Here is a 22,346-nt window from a genome sequence, read left to right as displayed (position 1 = left end):
GAGATGTTTAGAGTCAAGTAGGTCAGGCAGAATTAAGGCAGCCACCCAATGAGGTCAAAGGAAATGGTTTTTCGTAGGAATCCTAAGGAAAAGTATCGGAATAAATACAATACAGTGAGGTTAGATAGTTGCCTGTGCTAGTTACCCAGAATCCCGTTTTCCTTTGAGTGTCTATTCTCCTTCCACCCTTTATTGTGAATCGGAAGGTATTTTAAACGACCCAATTATGTTTCAATTGAATAAATAACCAATTAGCCTCCGTAATTGTTTTATCGCCTTCGTAAACACCAAACCCGCTTCTTGGCAGGCAGGGAGGCAACAGGAATGAGGTCGTTGTAGTAGTACTCTCTAGAGACAAGATAAGTGTGGCTCTGTAGAAATTACATACAAAAATAGAGCTGATTTAATAGAAAGCAGTTTAGTCCAACAGTAGCCTACTTCGGGAATTAATGTGGACATTTTTTATTTTATTCGCAAAACTGCTCCCACTTTAATTCCTGTTTTTCAACACTAAATGTGAAAGTTTATCATCTCTGTTCTTGTTAGGAATTGAGCTATTGAGCTATTAATACGTGAATACCTGCATTCTCACACATACATGATATGCTGATGATATATATAGATATACATGTTTATGTGAATATATATATATATATATCCACATGTGGATATATTATCTATATATTATATATATATATTAGAGCTGTCAAGCGATTCAAATATTTAATCGTGATTAATCGCATTAATGTCATAGTTAACTCACATTAATCGCGATTAATCGCAAATTAGTTTTCTATGCTAAATATCCCTTGATTTCTGTGTCCCATTAATTCATCTCGTTTTAATTCTCTTATCAACATGGTGAAGTGCATCGGCTTGCCTTGTGCAAATGATTTTTTATTGATAACAACATTGGCATATACTGATCAAAACAGGAAGATACAAAAAAAGAGCCTATAGTGCAATCAAAATCTAAGCAGTCCTTTAGACTGCTTTGAACAAATGTCATTTGAACATAGCAGTCAGGCTACTGCTTCTTTGTTATGAGCCAAAGAATATATATATATTTTTTTTTTAAATAAAAGATTTGCGTTAATCGCGCGATAAAAAAATTGACGCCGTTAAAATTGGTTTGCGTTAACGCCGTTAATAACGCGTTTAACTGACAGCTCTAATATATATATATATATATATATATATATATATATCCACATGTGTAGTCTATTCCATTCTCAACAACTGCGATTTCACTGAAAGTAAAAAGCAATTTATATTTTGCACAGCACTGCATCGGAAGATAATGTTCATTTCTAAAAGTTTGAGATGCCAAACTTGCCTCCCCTGCAGGCCCAATCAGCCTCTTAATGAACACAGAAACAATAGCGTGGAGAAACTCTGAAGATAACACCACGACATCCGGCTTTGTTATAAGACATTATATGAACACATATTTTATCCTTAATGGTCTACCATGCGCCATAACCTTGATATTTATGCCAGATTTGGAATTGGAGCCGCTTAGTAATGTTGGTCCCCACTCCCCCCTGCAGTCCATTGTTTCCCTCTGAACCAAAGAGTTTCTATATCTTCTGAGCAGCTAACAGCACACAGCCACACTATCTAAAAGAGTCGCCTATGGCCGAAAGAGGAAAGAAAAAAACAACGTTTCCCCATAAAGCCTGAGGCATAGCAACACTAGGCCAGACAAACACTTTATTTCCTGAGACAAGAAAGCCACAGAGAAAAGGTACTTTTTCCAAAGCAGTAATAACAAGATCATCAAGTTGACGAATGTGTTTATCGCGTAGGCTCTTAATACTAGTGTTAAAATCGAGTGTTCAAATAGTGTTACACTGCATTAGAGGGGGATTAATGGTGGTGTGATTTTCAACGTCCTCTTTTACGGGACAATGAACAGAGAATTTCATACGTGAGTGGTGATATAAGATAAGATAAGATAAGATAAACCTTTATTAATACGCGGAGAGAAATCCAGCTGTCATATTTAGATAAGAAGAATACAAATATAACTAGGACTGCATACGTCTTGATAGGTATTCACAGCCCGCACACATCACAGACTCCAGGAACCATATTTTCCTGGGGATTCACATGCGCACGCCATCTGGGGGCGAAGAGATAAGTCACCCGGTGATTGGATGGGAACCCGAGTCATGGGTTGAGAGGAAACGCCATTTATATGTTTTTTGCGATTTTTTTGAAATGGACTAACATCACTTTTTGAGCGACACCAATTAAGGAGGGCAATTATAGCCCACCTATTAAGGTGGATGTCATCTTTGTGCCTTAAAGGTTTCAAGGCCCTGGAACCTTCTCATGTGGAAGTCTAACGTATTTTAGACAATCAAAATTCCTTTTGAAAATTGTTATCAATGAATTTGAATATAAAGTTTTTTTATAAATAAAAAATTATGTTTGAATGTTTATGCCTATTTCGGAACTGAAGGTAGAAGGATAAGTTACATTTCGTCGGAATATCCCAGTGATAAAATATATATGTAAGGGCACTAGACGTCCCAGAACGCTTTCTTGCAAGGCTTTAGTTGAGGTAACAGCTGCCTTCATCACAATGGCCAAATATGGGATAACCGAGTTTCCATTTGTGAGTTTTGTAGTTTGATTAAAAAAAAACATTTTAATATTCCGGGAGCCCTTTGACAGCTGCCATCCAGTGTGAGCATACAGAAGCCAATTACCCCCCCCGATGGCAGCGGGTTAATGGTTTAGACGGGTTTTAAAAAGGTATTGAAAGCTTTTTCTATGTTCAAACGACTCCAAAATCTCTACCTACCAATCATAACGTATTGGTTATTCAGTAAACATGATTAGAAGAGCTAGCGGTTTCCTTTCATGGCGATCCGTCCACCACAATAGCGGCTGTGTGATTTATCACCGGGAGTACGGCACTTCCTGCTGGGAAAAACGAATCAAAACCTTGATCAATGTTCAAACCAACTATTTGCTTTGTGATAATTGGAAGGAGGTCTACTCTCCTACTTTGGAAACCTTGTGTGTTCCGGAAAACCTTCAGGCTGCATTGAAGCTCTGCCGTGACCGAGTCTGACCCCGATGAGTGGATGCGAAAGCCACTTAAGTGATATTGTATTTTTGCTACTTAAACAATACATTTGTTTCAACAATTGAACCACTTTAGAAATGAAAAGGAAAAAAAGGATCAGTTGTTAAATAGTAGATTCTGCAACAGTGACCTCCGCTTGCTACTTTACAGGCAGTGAAAGATAGCCCAACGCACTGTGAATGGCGTTTATCTCTCTCTTTCTTTCTCCTTCAAACATTCCGATATTCGTGTGGAAACCTAACAAATATCCATAGCTTGAAATGATGTATTCGGGCAAGCCCTGGTATTCGGATGACCACAGAGCATGTGAACCAAATTAGGTGTTCTGTGGACTTGTGCTTATTTAGAAGATTTTTTTTTACGTTTTCCACAAACTTTCACTAGCGCCTCATAGAGAGGATGGCAAGATTCTGAAGGTTAGCGGCAGCTTCCTACTTATCCTCTCCTCTGCAACCTCCTCCAGATTGTCCAGGTCAGCTAAGGATTCTAGGCTGCATAATACAGCTTTACAGATCAAGCCTTCCCCATTCTTCTTCCCTTATAGACCTTATAGACTTAATGGGCTTCAGTATAACTATTGCATATTGAATACTTTCTATTTACATATACAGGAAAGGTTGAATGTATTATATGGAATATGTCTTCTTTATTCCTAGATATGATATGTGCATCAGAGGAATGATAGATATGTATATATCAATACATTTTATGTATATATATATGTATATCATGGTTGTATTATGTATATCAAAGTAATACTATTGAATTACGTCAATATATTACATTATATATATCGTAGTTATATATGTAGGTGTTAGCTGTATGCAAATATAAAGATGGGGAAGTTGATAAAGCACACAAAGCCTATCATATCTTAATCCGGTTTATTTAGGAAATACGATATTAGCTACTTGAACGTTGTCTTACCATGCATGAGCAGTGTGCATTAGATAATCTGCCAAACTCCGAGTTTGGCTGGTGAACATGAGTCCCGGGCATGGCTGTGTTTGAAAGGAGCCGGGCTCTATCTGAATGAAAAGCCCGTTGGCCTCGGGGAAGAATTCGGTGAAGAGGCTTTGCGATAATCTATACAGAGATTCACCTGAGCTGTCCCTTGGGGGAGGGAGGGACGGGGGGGGGTCAGTGGAAGTAGAGGTGGGGGTGGGGGGCTGGGCTGATGTAGGGGGTCAGGCTGCAGGCTGGGGCATTAGTCATGGCTAACTTGCTCCATCGCCGGCTGATGTCTTAACCTCGGCTCTCTGTCCTGCTGGGGGAGAGGACTCGCCGTCAGCCAGAGGTCTCAATTACCTACCGCCTTCCCCCCCCCGCCACTTCATAACCGCAGCTGTTACCCATGATGCTCGGCGCCGGACCGGGTGAAGTGGTGTGTTACACAGCGGCATGAAAGCAAAAGCGATTCTGGACATGACCCGTTTGGGGGAACTTGTCCTGATATTCTTTTTGGCGTGTAATGTTATTCCTTTACACTTTGAATTACACAACGGGTTTTGTCTTTTAGATATTCTTCTTCTTGCATCCATTCTTTTGAAGTGTAAAGTGCGTTGCCCCCCCCCCCCCTCCCCATGCTTGGTAATGATTGAAAGATTGAACTTTTGACTCTGTGGTACCATCTGAAAAATAAATCCATTAAACTTTAAAAGCTACACATATTATCTGTTAAGACCTTCGCAGGGGCGTTGCAGTATTTATGGCCGGCCTCGCTCACCTCAAACCGGCCTCGCTCGGTTTGAGGTGATTCGGTATGCCCTCCACAGCACGATAAACACAATCCCCCTCAAGAAGTCCTCATCATTGGTAACCTTACCTCTGAACATTTTCTCCAAAGTTTATTTTTCATCACTTTGGAGCAAAACTTTGCAATCTGTTGCTAATGGTAATTGCCGCGCTAGGTCAGACAGGACATGAAGTAACGAGGAGGACCTCCGCGGTGCAGGAGTGCTTTTGAGACAAGATAATGTACGTTATTAATCCCAGGTGGGGAATTATCACAGCCAAAAGTACAGGGCAGTAATAGGAATTAAAAGAGGGATACATGCTTCTTTTAAATGCATATAAAACCCGGTTAAATTAAGAATATGTACACACTATGAGCAGATATATAAACAGGAGAGTAAGTCAAGGTTAATATATGCAAGTGCCTGAGTGTCTTCCTCACTTATTTAGTCAGTAGTGTATCGTTTTAAACGGTCAGACGGGTCCGGCGGGCTTTTGTCGTGCATTGCCATGGGGTTGTTCCTCCAGCAAATGTGGAACTACAGGCCGACCCTGCTTATGGCTTACTGCCGAGCTGCCTGACTGATTGCCTCATCCTGCAGTTCACCGCCGTTACAAAACACTGTGGGCCGACAGGGGAGACCAAATTAAATAACCACCACCACCCTGTTTCAAACCCTCATCTCTAAGCCTGCGTGTCGCTCATCGTTCTGAACTGAAGATGTGACAAACAACCCCGGCTGTACAGCTCCACCCTGCTCAGAGTGATTCATCGCTGGGCCTTTTATGAGAGCGCGTTCTTCACCAAAGACGACTTTGTTCTGTCATTTCCATAATCATTTGGACCGAAGTGCCGCCATAACGAGACAATAGGAGAAATGTCTCGCCATGACGCACGGGCCAATAAATGGCCTTTACAGATGCCTAATTGCCAAGGTGCTTAGGATTTTTCGCCTGGCAAATGAGACACTTAACATTGACTGAGTATTTAGCATTGCCTTAAATAAATGGCTAATTTACCAGTCTAACTAATGACTTGTGTGTTTGCGTGCAGGCTAATGAGTGAGCTCTTTAGCATGCAGGCTAATGGAAGCTGATTAGCATTGCTCTGTAGAGAGGCAACTCTGTTTACTGTTTGCTCATTCAGTCATCCCTGTTGGCATGCATATCCCTGTTGGCACGCACATAAACACACACTTTCGCTAAAAAAAAATTATAGTATATATCACAATACTGTATGATATACAAAACAAATGTATTATTTAGGCTAATTAATGGAGTCCAAACACACACTTATCTCGTGTTTAGTTTTTTTTTACAGTGAAATTAAATCTCCTGTTTCGAACCATCATGTGAACTTCATGTCCTTGACTTAATTGAAGTGGATCTTTCTATTTTGTCCTCCCAGACTTGTCTCCTATAAGCTCTGGAAGGAAGGAAAAGCACACACGGAGATAGCACAGGTTGGCACACATAATTCCCGCACAGCCTCAGCCAACACGACGCTGCGCAGTGACAAAAAATGAGGCACCGGGAACAAATCTGTATTGGTTATTTTTTTTTTATCACCAAACTTTGCCGCTCGTTGAGGACTTGATGGCGGTCTGGTTGGATGTTCAACGCGTGTCTCGTAGCGGCGGCAGCCGAGCCCGGGGGAAATGCACAGAGCCAAAGCACCGACTCTCTTTGTGGCTGTGATATGTAAATCACAGCCTGTCCCATCTGTCTTGCTGTGTGTGTGTGTGTGTGTGTGTGTGTGTGTGTGTGTGTGTGTGTGTGTGTGTGTGTGTGTGTGTGTGTGTGTGTGTGTGTGTGTGTGTGTGTGTGCCAGGGTATCCAGTCGTCAGGGTGGAGGTATTGGCATATGCAAATACTAACAGGACCTCTCTCTCTCTCCCCAACAAATGCTACTCTAATTGGGGCTCGGTTTGGCCAATTCTGCCCCGGATAAGCGAACTTTAAGTTCATATTCACAAAGTTAAGGGTATTTAATGGGGTGTGATCGTGTCATATGCCATGATTATTGCGCAGAGAAGAGGGATAGGAGCATTAGGAGGATAGGCTGCCTCAAAGCGAGGTTTCGGCCCGTCGGTCGTGGCTATTCTCAGACTGCATGTGGACGTCATAACACGGAGGAACAATGTGCTCCACTGACCGGAAACGGCTTTTGGGTCAGTGTTTCACACCGTCTGCCTTTGACCATGCTTTGACCGGGATGAAATGCACAGACCTGTGGGTAAGGATTGACTGGGGAGACGAACAAATAGCTCAAGGCAACACACGCTCTCACTCTCCTCTGTCTCTCCATCCGTCCCTCTGTGTCCTTGCTCTCTCTCTCTCTCCCTCTTTCCTTCCCTCCATCCTGCATTTCTCTCTGCCCTTGCCTTAATCTCTCCCTTTCTTTCCCTTCCATCTATTCCTATCTGCCTTCCTCGACACATCTTTTCCCCCTCCCTCTATATCCATTCATCTCTGTCTATCTCTATATATATATATCTTAAGCGGAAAAGAGGTATCCCTCTCTTTCCATCGCTTCCTCTCCCTTCTCTCCCTCCCCTCTCTCCCCCGTTCTCTAAATGGGTCAGTCAGCCTTCGGTGAAGAGCAGCAGGGAGCTATAAAATGGACAGCTCTGAGAGTTGCCTGTCCCGTCGGTGCCGGTATGAGAGGTGTGCGCGCCCCACAGGTGATGTGCAGGTGGACAGGTAGCGATCAAACGCGCGGTCCACAAATAGGTCACGACGACACCTTATTTAATGAACGTGTAATTCATGTTGGATCAACGTATTCATGAACGGCTTATAATGCAACATGATTTCCGTGAGCAGTCGATGACGGAGCACGTACACTCTTATAAAAAGATGCACTTTTTCACGGTGGATGTGTGGTGAATGATGAAATATGTTGTTGACAAACAAGATAATGATCGAACAACACCTCACAGTATTCTCAGGGATGTATTGGGCTAACATTGCATCGTGGATCACGATGGAATCATGTTGTATTTCTCTCTCTAGGTTATAACCTAAGAAAGCGGAAAGATGATGGAAGCACTGGTATCCGTGAGGAAGCTATCGAGCATGGAATGAACATTCTGTTTTGTACACAGACTTAGACGTACCATATGTACACATGCACGCAAGTACACATACATTATTGTATGTTTGCAACACACACACACACACACACACACACACACACACACACACACACACACACACAGCTTAATCTTCATCGTTTCTCGCCGCTTGGGGCGGGACTATATACCGCTGATTGACAGGTTGATTTCACACTCTAGGCATGTCAAAAGGGTTTTTGGACGCTCACTACTCAGCGTTCCCTGAAATAGGGTGCTTGGAAAGAGGTGTGAGTTGTCTGTGTGTGTGTGGGGCAAGGTGGGAATTTCTGGGGTTAGGGTCATGTGACAGTATTTCCTGTCAAGCACAGCTTGTAGGCAGGCAGTGGCACATGGCTCACTCATTAAGTGTCTAAACACTTTCTTCACCATCCATATGTACCATCTGTTCTATCTATTTCTAATCCCTATCGCTTCTTTTGCCGCCACAGTAGCGGTAGAGTGGTTTTCTTAAGGGACTAAGTGCAGCACTTAGTTGCTCGTAGTCGGGGGTGACCCCTAGTTACTCCTATTCGATTGCACGGGGAGATATGATTAGACTCAAGCCTGATGCGAGGCCCGCTACGAAGGGCTTTGGCTCCATTCAGATAATACGACCCAAGTTCTCCTTATGGTCGGGTGGCTAAGGTGCAATTCGTATGCCGTGTGCTCCGGGCCTTCAACCGGGCAGACACCCAGCAAAGTTCCGTCTGGTCTGAGACACAACTGGAGGAGATGGCAGGTACAAACCATAGGCACGAGATCAGAGGAAGATCCCTGACATGACGCGATAGCATGAGATCACGATAAGGCAGGATAACGGCGCCAATACAAGATGAGTCGCGATACGATAAGGTGGAAGATAATAGAGAGAAGAGGAGCTGAATGTAATGCTATATCCAACACTACAGCTAATTAATTACAGCTGTAATTATATGTGATACAATCATCGCCCTCTGCACAGAGAATAATGAAGCATATCTCACACACAGACTCACACACACGCGCATGCACCCACACACTAATTAAGTTTTAGTTTGTGCCTAACAGTACTCAACGATACATAATAAAGTATGTCTGCGCTCATTAAGGAAAACAAATCACCCTTTCTTCCTTCCTCCCTCCCCTTCCTTCCTGCTCTCCGTCTCCCTTCCCACCCATCCCTAATTTCCCCCCCCCCCAAAAAAACGTTGTTGGCGTGCGGCTTTGAATGTGGCGATCGGAAAAAAACAAAAAAACAGGGGAATCTTCGCTGTTAGACAGCTGCTCGGACCTGGATAATGAGAAATGAGGCAGGACGGCTGCGGTGACTATACCCAATTAACATCAACGACAACAACAACAACATCACCGCCGCCGCCGCCGCCGCCGCCACACGGGGAGCAACAAAGGCGCGCCGATCTGAGGAAAGAGGGGGAGTGAGGGAGAGTGAGGGGGAGATGGGCCGCGACAGAGAAAAGACAGATGGGGTGAGAGAGGGAGACCGGAGGGTGAACGATGGAGAGGGGGAAAAATGAGCGTACTAAAGTATAGAGCGGTGGAGGTGTGTGTCGGTACGGGAGGTGGAGGTGTGTGTTGGTATGAAGGGTGGAGGTGAGTGTTGGTATGGAGGGTGGAGGTGTGTGTTGGTATGGAGGGTGGGGGTGAGTGTTGGTATGGAGGGTGGAGGTGAGTGTTGGTATGGAGGGTGGAGGTGAGTGTTGGTATGGAGGGTGGGGGTGAGTGTTGGTATGGAGGGTGGAGGTGAGTGTCGGTACGGGAGGTGGAGGTGTGAGTTGGTATGGAGGGTGGGGGTGAGTGTTGGTATGGAGGGTGGGGGTGAGTGTTGGTATGGAGGGTGGAGGTGAGTGTTGGTATGGAGGGTGGAGGTGTGTGTTGGTATGGAGGGTGGGGGTGAGTGTTGGTATGGAGGGTGGAGGTGAGTGTTGGTATGGAGGGTGGAGGTGAGTGTTGGTATGGAGGGTGGGGGTGAGTGTTGGTATGGAGGGTGGAGGTGAGTGTCGGTACGGGAGGTGGAGGTGTGTGTTGGTATGAAGGGTGGAGGTGAGTGTTGGTATGGAGGGTGGGGGTGAGTGTTGGTATGGAGGGTGGGGGTGAGTGTTGGTATGGAGGGTGGGGGTGAGTGTTGGTATGGAGGGTGGGGGTGAGTGTTGGTATGGAGGGTGGGGGTGAGTGTTGGTATGGAGGGTGGGGGTGAGTGTTGGTATGGAGGGTGGGGGTGAGTGTTGGTATGGAGGGTGGGGGTGAGTGTTGGTATGGAGGGTGGGGGTGAGTGTTGGTATGGAGGGTGGGGGTGAGTGTTGGTATGGAGGGTGGGGGTGAGTGTTGGTACGGGAGGTGGAGGTGTGAGTTGGTACGGGGTGGACTACGGGGTGGAGTTGGGGCTGGAGGTGTGCGTTGGTATTGGTGGAGGTGTGTGTTGGTATTGGTGGAGGTGTGTGTTGGTATGGAGGGTGGAGGTGTGTGTTGGTATTGGTGGAGGTGTGTGTTGGTATTGGTGGAGGTGTGTGTTGGTATGGAGGGTGGAGGTGTGTGTTGGTATTGGTGGAGGTGTGTGTTGGTATTGGTGGAGGTGTGTGTTGGTATTGGTGGAGGTGTGCGTTGGTATTGGTGGAGGTGTGTGTTGGTATTGGTGGAGGTGTGCGTTGGTATTGGTGGAGGTGTGTGTGTTGGTATTGGTGGAGGTGTGCGTTGGTATTGGTGGAGGTGTGTGTTGGTATTGGTGGAGGTGTGTGTTGGTATTGGTGGAGGTGTGTGTTGGTATTGGTGGAGGTGTGCGTTGGTATTGGTGGAGGTGTGTGTGTTGGTATTGGTGGAGGTGTGCGTTGGTATTGGTGGAGGTGTGTGTTGGTATTGGTGGAGGTGTGTGTTGGTATTGGTGGAGGTGTGTGTTGGTATTGGTGGAGGTGTGTGTTGGTATTGGTGGAGGTGTGTTGGTATTGGTGGAGGTGTGTGTTGGTATTGGTGGAGGTGTGTGTTGGTATTGGTGGAGGTGTGTGTTGGTATTGGTGGAGGTGTGCGTTGGTATTGGTGGAGGTGTGTGTGTTGGTATTGGTGGAGGTGTGCGTTGGTATTGGTGGAGGTGTGTGTTGGTATTGGTGGAGGTGTGTGTTGGTATTGGTGGAGGTGGGGGTGGAGGTGTGTGTTGGTATTGGTGGAGGTGTGTGTTGGTATGGAGGGTGGAGGTGTGTGTTGGTATTGGTGGAGGTGTGTGTGTTGGTATTGGTGGAGGTGTGTTGGTATTGGTGGAGGTGTGTTGGTATTGGTGGAGGTGTGTGTTGGTATTGGTGGAGGTGTGTGTTGGTATTGGTGGAGGTGTGTGTTGGTATTGGTGGAGGTGTGCGTTGGTATTGGTGGAGGTGTGTGTGTTGGTATTGGTGGAGGTGTGCGTTGGTATTGGTGGAGGTGTGTGTTGGTATTGGTGGAGGTGTGTGTTGGTATTGGTGGAGGTGGGGGTGGAGGTGTGTGTTGGTATTGGTGGAGGTGTGTGTTGGTATTGGTGGAGGTGTGTGTTGGTATTGGTGGAGGTGTGTGTTGGTATTGGTGGAGGTGTGTGTTGGTATTGGTGGAGGTGTGTGTGTTGGTATTGGTGGAGGTGTGTGTGTTGGTATTGGTGGAGGTGTGTGTTGGTATTGGTGGAGGTGTGTGCGTTGGTATTGGTGGAGGTGTGCGTTGGTATTGGTGGAGGTGTGTGTTGGTATTGGTGGAGGTGTGTGTTGGTATTGGTGGAGGTGTGCGTTGGTATTGGTGGAGGTGTGTGTTGGTATTGGTGGAGGTGTGTGTGTTGGTATTGGTGGAGGTGTGTGTTGGTATTGGTGGAGGTGTGTGTTGGTATTGGTGGAGGTGTGCGTTGGTATTGGTGGAGGTGTGAGTTGGTATTGGTGGAGGTGTGTGTTGGTATTGGTGGAGGTGTGTGTGTTGGTATTGGTGGAGGTGTGCGTTGGTATTGGTGGAGGTGTGTGTTGGTATTGGTGGAGGTGTGCGTTGGTATTGGTGGAGGTGTGTGTTGGTATTGGTGGAGGTGTGTGTTGGTATTGGTGGAGGTGTGTGTGTTGGTATTGGTGGAGGTGTGTGTTGGTATTGGTGGAGGTGTGTGTTGGTATTGGTGGAGGTGTGTGTTGGTATTGGTGGAGGTGTGTGTGTTGGTATTGGTGGAGGTGTGCGTTGGTATTGGTGGAGGTGTGTGTTGGTATTGGTGGAGGTGTGTGTTGGTATTGGTGGAGGTGTGTGTGTTGGTATTGGTGGAGGTGTGTGTGTTGGTATTGGTGGAGGTGTGTGTTGGTATTGGTGGAGGTGTGTGTTGGTATTGGTGGAGGTGTGTGTGTTGGTATTGGTGGAGGTGTGTGTTGGTATTGGTGGAGGTGTGTGTTGGTATTGGTGGAGGTGTGTGTTGGTATTGGTGGAGGTGTGTGTTGGTATTGGTGGAGGTGTGTGTGTTGGTATTGGTGGAGGTGTGTGTGTTGGTATTGGTGGAGGTGTGTGTTGGTATTGGTGGAGGTGTGTGTTGGTATTGGTGGAGGTGTGTGTTGGTATTGGTGGAGGTGTGTGTGTTGGTATTGGTGGAGGTGTGTGTGTTGGTATTGGTGGAGGTGTGTTGGTATTGGTGGAGGTGTGCGTTGGTATTGGTGGAGGTGTGCGTTGGTATTGGTGGAGGTGTGTGTTGGTATTGGTGGAGGTGTGCGTTGGTATTGGTGGAGGTGTGCGTTGGTATTGGTGGAGGTGTGTGTGTTGGTATTGGTGGAGGTGTGTTGGTATTGGTGGAGGTGTGTGTTGGTATTGGTGGAGGTGTGCGTTGGTATTGGTGGAGGTGTGTGTGTTGGTATTGGTGGAGGTGTGTTGGTATTGGTGGAGGTGTGTGTTGGTATTGGTGGAGGTGTGTGTGTTGGTATTGGTGGAGGTGTGTTGGTATTGGTGGAGGTGTGTGTTGGTATTGGTGGAGGTGTGCGTTGGTATTGGTGGAGGTGTGTGTTGGTATTGGTGGAGGTGTGCGTTGGTATTGGTGGAGGTGTGTGTTGGTATTGGTGGAGGTGTGTGTTGGTATTGGTGGAGGTGTGCGTTGGTATTGGTGGAGGTGTGCGTTGGTATTGGTGGAGGTGTGTGTGTTGGTATTGGTGGAGGTGTGTGTGTTGGTATTGGTGGAGGTGTGTGTTGGTATTGGTGGAGGTGTGCGTTGGTATTGGTGGAGGTGTGAGTTGGTATTGGTGGAGGTGTGTGTTGGTATTGGTGGAGGTGTGTGTGTTGGTATTGGTGGAGGTGTGCGTTGGTATTGGTGGAGGTGTGTGTTGGTATTGGTGGAGGTGTGCGTTGGTATTGGTGGAGGTGTGTGTTGGTATTGGTGGAGGTGTGTGTTGGTATTGGTGGAGGTGTGTGTGTTGGTATTGGTGGAGGTGTGTGTTGGTATTGGTGGAGGTGTGTGTTGGTATTGGTGGAGGTGTGTGTTGGTATTGGTGGAGGTGTGTGTTGGTATTGGTGGAGGTGTGTGTGTTGGTATTGGTGGAGGTGTGCGTTGGTATTGGTGGAGGTGTGTGTTGGTATTGGTGGAGGTGTGTGTTGGTATTGGTGGAGGTGTGTGTGTTGGTATTGGTGGAGGTGTGTGTGTTGGTATTGGTGGAGGTGTGTGTTGGTATTGGTGGAGGTGTGTGTTGGTATTGGTGGAGGTGTGTGTGTTGGTATTGGTGGAGGTGTGTGTTGGTATTGGTGGAGGTGTGTGTTGGTATTGGTGGAGGTGTGTGTTGGTATTGGTGGAGGTGTGTGTTGGTATTGGTGGAGGTGTGTGTGTTGGTATTGGTGGAGGTGTGTGTGTTGGTATTGGTGGAGGTGTGTGTTGGTATTGGTGGAGGTGTGTGTTGGTATTGGTGGAGGTGTGCGTTGGTATTGGTGGAGGTGTGTGTTGGTATTGGTGGAGGTGTGCGTTGGTATTGGTGGAGGTGTGCGTTGGTATTGGTGGAGGTGTGTGTGTTGGTATTGGTGGAGGTGTGTTGGTATTGGTGGAGGTGTGTGTTGGTATTGGTGGAGGTGTGCGTTGGTATTGGTGGAGGTGTGTGTGTTGGTATTGGTGGAGGTGTGTTGGTATTGGTGGAGGTGTGTGTTGGTATTGGTGGAGGTGTGTGTTGGTATTGGTGGAGGTGTGTGTTGGTATTGGTGGAGGTGTGCGTTGGTATTGGTGGAGGTGTGCGTTGGTATTGGTGGAGGTGTGTGTGTTGGTATTGGTGGAGGTGTGTGTGTTGGTATTGGTGGAGGTGTGTGTTGGTATTGGTGGAGGTGTGTGTTGGTATTGGTGGAGGTGTGTGTTGGTATTGGTGGAGGTGTGTGCGTTGGTATTGGTGGAGGTGTGCGTTGGTATTGGTGGAGGTGTGTGTTGGTATTGGTGGAGGTGTGCGTTGGTATTGGTGGAGGTGTGTGTTGGTATGGAGGGTGGAGGTGTGCGTTGGTATTGGTGGAGGTGTGTGTTGGTATTGGTGGAGGTGTGTGTGTTGGTATTGGTGGAGGTGTGTGTTGGTATTGGTGGAGGTGTGTGTTGGTATTGGTGGAGGTGTGTGTGTTGGTATTGGTGGAGGTGTGTGTTGGTATTGGTGGAGGTGTGTGTTGGTATTGGTGGAGGTGTGTGTGTTGGTATTGGTGGAGGTGTGTGTGTTGGTATTGGTGGAGGTGTGTGTTGGTATTGGTGGAGGTGTGTTGGTATTGGTGGAGGTGTGTGTTGGTATTGGTGGAGGTGTGCGTTGGTATTGGTGGAGGTGTGTGTTGGTATTGGTGGAGGTGTGTGTTGGTATTGGTGGAGGTGTGTGTTGGTATTGGTGGAGGTGTGTGTTGGTATTGGTGGAGGTGTGTGTTGGTATTGGTGGAGGTGTGCGTTGGTATTGGTGGAGGTGTGCGTTGGTATTGGTGGAGGTGTGTGTTGGTATTGGTGGAGGTGTGTGTTGGTATTGGTGGAGGTGTGCGTTGGTATTGGTGGAGGTGTGTGTGTTGGTATTGGTGGAGGTGTGCGTTGGTATTGGTGGAGGTGTGTGTTGGTATTGGTGGAGGTGTGTGTTGGTATTGGTGGAGGTGTGTGTTGGTATTGGTGGAGGTGTGTGTTGGTATTGGTGGAGGTGTGTGTTGGTATTGGTGGAGGTGTGTGTTGGTATTGGTGGAGGTGTGTGTGTTGGTATTGGTGGAGGTGTGTGTGTTGGTATTGGTGGAGGTGTGTGTTGGTATTGGTGGAGGTGTGTGTTGGTATTGGTGGAGGTGTGTGTTGGTATTGGTGGAGGTGTGTGTTGGTATTCGTGGAGGTGTGTGTTGGTATTGGTGGAGGTGTGTGTTGGTATTGGTGGAGGTGTGTGTGTTGGTATTGGTGGAGGTGTGTGTTGGTATTGGTGGAGGTGTGCGTTGGTATTGGTGGAGGTGTGTGTTGGTATTGGTGGAGGTGTGTGTTGGTATTGGTGGAGGTGTGCGTTGGTATTGGTGGAGGTGTGCGTTGGTATTGGTGGAGGTGGGGGTGGAGGTGTGTGTTGGTACGGGGTGGAGGGGGGGGTGGGGGTGTGTGTTGGTGGAGGTGGGGGTGTGTGTTGGTGGAGGTGGGGGTGTGTGTTGGTGGAGGTGGGGGTGTGTGTTGGTGGAGGTGGGGGTGTGTGTTGGTGGAGGTGTGTGTTGGTACGGGGTGGAGGTGGGGGTGGAGGTGTGTGTTGGTATTGGTGGAGGTGGGGGTGGGGGTGTGTGTTGGTGGAGGTGGGGGTGGGGGTGTGTGTTGGTGGAGGTGGGGGTGGTGGTGTGTGTTGGTGGAGGTGGGGGTGGGGGTGTGTGTTGGTGGAGGTGGGGGTGGGGGTGTGTGTTGGTGGGGGTGGGGGTGTGTGTTGGTGGGGGTGGGGGTGTGTGTTGGTGGAGGTGGTGGTGGAGGTGTGTGTTGGTGGAGGTGGTGGTGGAGGTGGTGGTGGAGGTGTGTGTTGGTGGAGGTGGTGGTGGAGGTGTGTGTTGGTGGAGGTGGTGGTGGAGGTGTGTGTTGGTGGAGGTGGTGGTGGAGGTTTGTGTTGGTGGAGGTGGTGGTGGAGGTGTGTGTTGGTGGAGGTGGTGGTGGAGGTGTGTGTTGGTGGAGGTGTGTGTTGGTGGAGGTGGTGGTGGAGGTTTGTGTTGGTGGAGGTGGTGGTGGAGGTGTGTGTTGGTGGAGGTGTGTGTTGGTGGAGGTGGTGGTGGAGGTGTGTGTTGGTGGAGGTGGTGGTGGAGGTTTGTGTTGGTGGAGGTGGTGGTGGAGGTGTGTGTTGGTGGAGGTGGTGGTGGAGGTTTGTGTTGGTGGAGGTGGTGGTGGAGGTGTGTGTAGGTGGAGGTGGAGGTGTGTGTTGGTGGAGGTGGTGGTGGAGGTTTGTGTTGGTGGAGGTGGTGGTGGAGGTGTGTGTAGGTGGAGGTGGTGGTGGAGGTTTGTGTTGGTGGAGGTGGAGGTGTGTGTAGGTGGAGGTGGTGGTGGAGGTTTGTGTTGGTGGAGGTTTGTGTTGGTGGAGGTGGTGGTGGAGGTGTGTGTTGGTGGAGGTTTGTGTTGGTGGAGGTGGTGGTGGAGGTGTGTGTTGGTGGAGGTGTGTGTTGGTGGAGGTGGTGGTGGAGGTTTGTGTTGGTGGAGGTGGTGGTGGAGGTGTGTGTAGGTGGAGGTGGAGGTGTGTGTTGGTGGAGGTGGTGGTGGAGGTTTGTGTTGGTGCGGGGTGGGGGTGGAGGTGTGTGTTGGTGGAGGTGTGTGTTGGTGGAGGTGGTGGTGGAGGTGTGTGTTGGTGGAGGTGGTGGTGGAGGTGTGTGTTGGTGGAGGTGGTGGTGGAGGTTTGTGTTGGTGGAGGTGGTGGTGGAGGTGTGTGTTGGTGGAGGTGGTGGTGGAGGTGTGTGTAGGTGGAGGTGGTGGTGGTGGTGTGTGTTGGTGCGGGGGTCCACTCTGTCAGTAATAATTAAAAAGGGGGAATAATGAGAGTGGTGAAAACAGCTTCAGGAGCCCGGGGAGGAGTGCAAGAAAAGCACTTTCCTTTCCCTTCTTCCTCTCCATTTCAGCTTACCACACACTATTCTAACACAAAGACACACACGCAGACATGCGCACACACACTCACACACACATGCGCGCGCAGAGGCGCCAACACACTTGCAGACACAAGTATGTTAGGCTGATGCGGTTATTCCATGAAATGTGGTCCTTTGTCTTACCTTTCGATAGTTCTCTTTAAATTACTTTGCACCAAATTAAACTCATTAAAAACAATTAATTTGTGGGCGTTACAATTAAAGCGATACAGTTAATACATCATAGACTTTTTTTTTTTAAGTTCAATTATTTAAATTATGTCCAATGTCTCTGTCATTAAATATTCACCCTGAGAATGAGCAGCAGTATAAACAGCAACCTATGACTTTTGTGAATACATTTTATCACACAACAGCTTAGTTGCATAAGCGTGGCAGCTTCGACCAAAGTGGGTTAAAGTCATATCAGGTACCTTCTCGGGTTCGTTCTGCGATCGCTGGCGTCTGGTCACTGACCTTGACCGTCCTCTTCGTCCAGACTGCAGGAATAGCATCAATCAGGGAACTAAACAGGTAAACAGAGAAAAAACATGTTCGATATAAACCAGATTAGAAATGATCAGTATATTACATCTCCAGCCTGAAGCCCAGCAGAAGGGGCAGAAACATCTGATTTATACTTTAGAATACATCATTATTTGACGTCTATTGGCCAAGACTCAAAATGTGGTGGCAACTAAAAAATGTTATTTTACAAATCGCTATGCAAATTTCTTTGGGTGGCTAGAAAAGTGCTATATAACTGAAATGAATTATGATTATTAATACCTCTATAGTCATCCAAAACTGTTATGGCGCTTTGCCCCTTACTCTCCCTCGCTTGCCAGATAACTTCTCTGTTAAAACAGTTTGTTAGTGATTACTGGTTTCCTGCAGCTGCTTCACCTCCAGGTCTGCACCAGCTGCCGCTCATGATACTGATTGCTCAGAGTACAATGCCCAAATATGGCCTTGTTCCTGAAGAGGCGCTGTCCGTGGTGCTGGTCTCTTGCCTCCATGAAAGCTCCAGAACTTTCTGACTCTTGCTCACAGGAAAACTGTTAGCAGTTGCTCCAGTTGGAACAGAGCTATGGATTGACCTACTGAGAAGATGAAAGAAGCTACCCTTGACACGATTACAGTTCTTAATAAAAATATATATATTCGATTACAAAATATCTATTAACATTTACAGCAACTCGAAGCATTCCCTTCTGTAACATAAATCATTTCCTAAAACCAAGGCCAGTTATATTAGCTGGCGTGTCTTTGGGGTTTCTGCAATATAAGCATTTTCCCCCGAGCTTTAAGGTCAGCAACATCTGTTTTGTCAGATCCATACTTCGTTCGCCTCGCCTTCTCCAAGTCTGCTTGGGAAATCTGTTATGTAGTCATTATTAGTCAGTTTATGTTATTAAACACCCCAATTTTTTCCAAAGCAACTCATCATTTTTGGATAAATATCAGATCAGGTAAGGGAATAGGTTTTTTTGCTGATTTATGCCTACATGGAGACAGTGGGCATTGGGGTTGGAACCCAGACTCTTTTGGCTTGGAGTCTTAGACTATGCTGCTTACTGTAAGCACACAACCTTTCAGCTGCTGGGACCACGATGGTTATGTGTGTCGCTTTAAAATACACCAGAAATTCAACTAGCAACCTTTATCTGCTCCAGCTTAAAGTGCTTTTGCGGATCGATAAATATATGTGTTGACCGTTGACTCAACAATGGAATCGAATCGCTACAGGACCCGTCTATTTACGAAGCAAACTCTAAACCTGTTGGTCGCTTATCTGTTCCAACGTCCTCAGTCCCGCCACACGGTATTCCGTGTATCCTTCTGTTTCCTCGCCAAAACATCACTTTCATGATTTTTCCGATATGCATGCGGGGCCAGCATGAGTTTTGTTCTCTGCTTTTGCAATAATACACCTCGCCCATTCCAGCGCCGCCCCCCCCCCCCCCCCCCGCAACGGCCCTGCCCGCCGGCTGGGAAGCACAGCTCTGAGCGCTAGTCTATTGAAACAATTACCATAATTCATCCCCAGTCACAGCCCCACAACACCACAGACTCCTCCGCCAAGTTGGCTGTGTTCCCCCTGTCCTCCAAAGGCTGCTGTCCGTACTCTTCTCGGTCCAGCCCCGGCTAGCTTGCGTCTGCCAGCCAGCAACGGGGCTGTCTCCCAATTCCTCCCGGAGGTGTACTGGTGCAAGCAAAAAGGTCCTTGAATTCGACACAGCCCATTCCCATTAGATATTCCAGTCCCCATTCCAACATTTTGGGTCCGTCCCCAGAAACCAGGACAGCCTAGATTGCCGTGATAGTTGTGTGAAGCTTGCCGTGAGTTACTGGATTTTTGTTTGTTGTCTATCGCAATTTGATCGTATCCCAGCATAAATCACTCATTATTATTTACAACCTGCTTCAACATTCCAATAATCTGGAGCAAAACACAGGATGGGATTTATGTTTCCCCCCTGCTCTTGCATGCATGGTTAGGATCTCATTATAGCCCAGAGTGAAGGGAGACTTTAATCATAAAGTATGTGTGGAAGCAGGTAAATTACATTCATAGACTCAGGCTCTGCTCCAACTTTATACATAAACATTGGCCTTGTTTCTCACTTCATTAAACCTCCAAAGACACATTACCCCCACACTTAACATGGCCTCTCTCTCTCTCACTCTCTCTCTCTCTCTCTCTCTCTCTCTCTCTCTCTCTCTCTCTCTCTCTCTCTCTCTCTCTCTCTCTCTCTCTCTCTCTCTCTCTCTCTCTCTGTCTCTCTGTGTCTCTCTCTGTCTTTCTTTCTCTCTTGCTCTCTCTCTCTCTCCCTCTCTATAGCTTTCATTCTCTGCCTCTGCCTTTGCTCTATCTCATTGTCTCCTTCCCTCATACTCTCTCTTCCCCTCCACCTATCTCTCTCCTTCTCTCTTTCTCTCTGTACCTCTCTCTCACTCTTTATCTCTCACTTTCTCTCTCTCTTTCGCACACTCTCTCTCTCTCACGCTCTCTTCTCCTATCACCGTCGGCCGATCACTCACTCACTCACTCACATCAGCGTCGCGGTGATTAATGAGAAGCGATCGATGACATCAAGTATTAATGGCTTCTGCTGAACACCTACCCTCCATCATCTGTTCAACACTGCGCCTCACGCACACCCACTTACTCCGCGTCGATAATGCGGCCGACTGATCCAGTTCACCAGTCGAACGCCGACGCAAACACAGCTGTTTCCCGAGAAGGGTTACATATGTAAGCAATTAATAACCAATTCTAGGAGTTAATAGCCCTTAATTGTGTTCATCTTTTTTTGTTCAACACGTTCCACGTGGGTGAACCCATCGCACCACTCTATTAGCCGCAAGTAGGTCAGTTTGAAAGACAAACGAGATTAGGGCAGGATCATTCAGGGTTTGATTGGCACCAGGGGGAGTGGCTGTTTGTTACACTGCAACAAATAGCAAATCGTTAATGGTGTCAACAATTGGTTGAAACGTTATACTGTACCTTCCTGCTCCGACTTGGCATGTTAACGTGATGAAATTTGAATTTAGATTTAGGGGACGCTTTTATCCAAAACGACGTACAATAAGTACATTTTTTCATAAAAAAGTGAAACATTTATTATATTGCTGTCGGTACAATAAGTATAGTACCAGTGCAAGCACCAACAATCGCTAGGCCAACCCATTCTCCGTACACAACCAAGATAGCTAGGATAATATGCTACATAAGTAAGTACTATAACTATATACGACATACAATAAGTGTGTTAATTAAGTTTTGACTATTTGAATACACAAGCACTAATTTTTTAGTCCTTTTATAGCTTTCATAGCCGACCCTGGGTGGGAACCCAAAACCTTTCAGCTGAGCGTCCCTCATCCTATTCCCACTGGATTTCCCTGCTTCTAATTCATATTCAGCTCTCTCATGATGTATTTATAGTATATTTAGAGTCCAGCACCATTACTTTAACCGTTATGGACCTCCAAACATTTAGCGCTTTGGAAGAGCAATGAAAACGGCCGCGATGAAGTATGGACAGCAAGTGGTCATTTACATAGAAATAATGGTCAAGTTACAGCAGCTGCCACATGCCAGAGTATGTAAACCTTTATGACGCATAACTCAGCCTGGCGGCTTATTGGATCCTGTTGCACCAGTGGCCTCCAAAATATTTACATTATTGAATAAAAGATAAGCAGGCGCACCTGGATTTTCAATGTTTATCTTTTATTACAAGGATATAAATACGTGCGCGTTCACATTCACAGCGCGACCCGGTGCTCTATCAGGGCTGATACAGCTGGAACAGCTGTTTGAACACTTTCAATTTTAAGAGGCTTTAGGTGGGGAATTTGAATAAAATAAATTGTTATGATACCTGTACCGTGTCATTACCACGTCTTTGCCAACGGTTTCGACTCACTCGTTTTTGAAATAAAATAACTTGTTTTTTTTTGGAAGACAAACTGAGTTTTTGTAGGAAAAGCATATATAGCAGTTTGCAGATGGAGGACTATATTTTGAATTGCCTCTTGTTAGAAATTGCTGCTTGGTCTCTCTCCAAAAGAGTTAAAGTTTTAGTCACTCTGCATTGCAGCATTTATCATCTGTCTGCCATGCTATATTCCTGCAGGGACTGCCTGCATAGTGGCGGACATTTGCAACATTTAGATTCCTCTTGAAGCCATGGTTCTTTCAGTTGACGATTGCCTCGTTTTTCTGGGGTAAATTACGGTGATAAATATAGCGTTTTAATTGCCACGGCAACAAACCGTCTGGGGGCCTTTTCGGTTGTTTGAGAATGATGTTGTAAATGTTGATTTGCCATCAGCTCAGTTCTGCCAACCGTGTGGGTTCTTTATGTAGAGGAAAAATGTTTGCAAAAGGTTTTGAAGGAATCGGAACAGATATGTGTCGATGCTCGGAAGCTCATTTATGAAAATTGTCTGGGCTCGTGATATCTTAATGTTTTGTCAATAACACACATTGAAATGTATACTTTGATGCTAAACGTTTATTTTTCTCACAAAATGAAGAGTAAAGATAATTGAGATCGAGTTGAGTTTGAATGTGTTGGTTAAATAGTAATTAGCTATATCTAAAAAAAGTACTGGCTGATTTAACTTACAACATCGCTTCCAAATTAAACCAGATGGTCTTGTGTGCACCAGACGTCAACAATGCTGCAGTGTGTGTTTGTGATTGTGTGTTTGTTTGTGTATGTTTGTATGTGTGTGTGTTTGTGTGTTTGTTTGTGTGTGTGTGTGTGTGTGTGTGTGGGTTTGTGTGTCTGTGTGTGTTTGTGTCTGTGTGTCTTTGTGTATGAGTATACAGGCGTCTGTGCAGGCTTATGTATTTGTATGTGTTTCAGGGTTTG

General features: G+C 46.6%; 1 protein-coding gene across 2 annotated transcripts in view; it reads left to right on the top strand.

The window, feature by feature from the left end:
* Nucleotides 1-22,346, top strand: part of gfra2b (GDNF family receptor alpha 2b) — a 64,922-nt gene that overhangs the window by 5,576 nt on the left and 37,000 nt on the right. The window lies entirely within an intron of this gene.

The sequence above is a fragment of the Gadus macrocephalus genome, chromosome 4, assembly GCF_031168955.1.
Source record: "Gadus macrocephalus chromosome 4, ASM3116895v1".
In the NCBI taxonomy this organism is placed as follows: domain Eukaryota; kingdom Metazoa; phylum Chordata; class Actinopteri; order Gadiformes; family Gadidae; genus Gadus; species Gadus macrocephalus.
The sequence above is the reverse complement of the archived record's forward strand: the minus strand, read 5'-3'. Positions and strand labels throughout refer to the sequence as shown.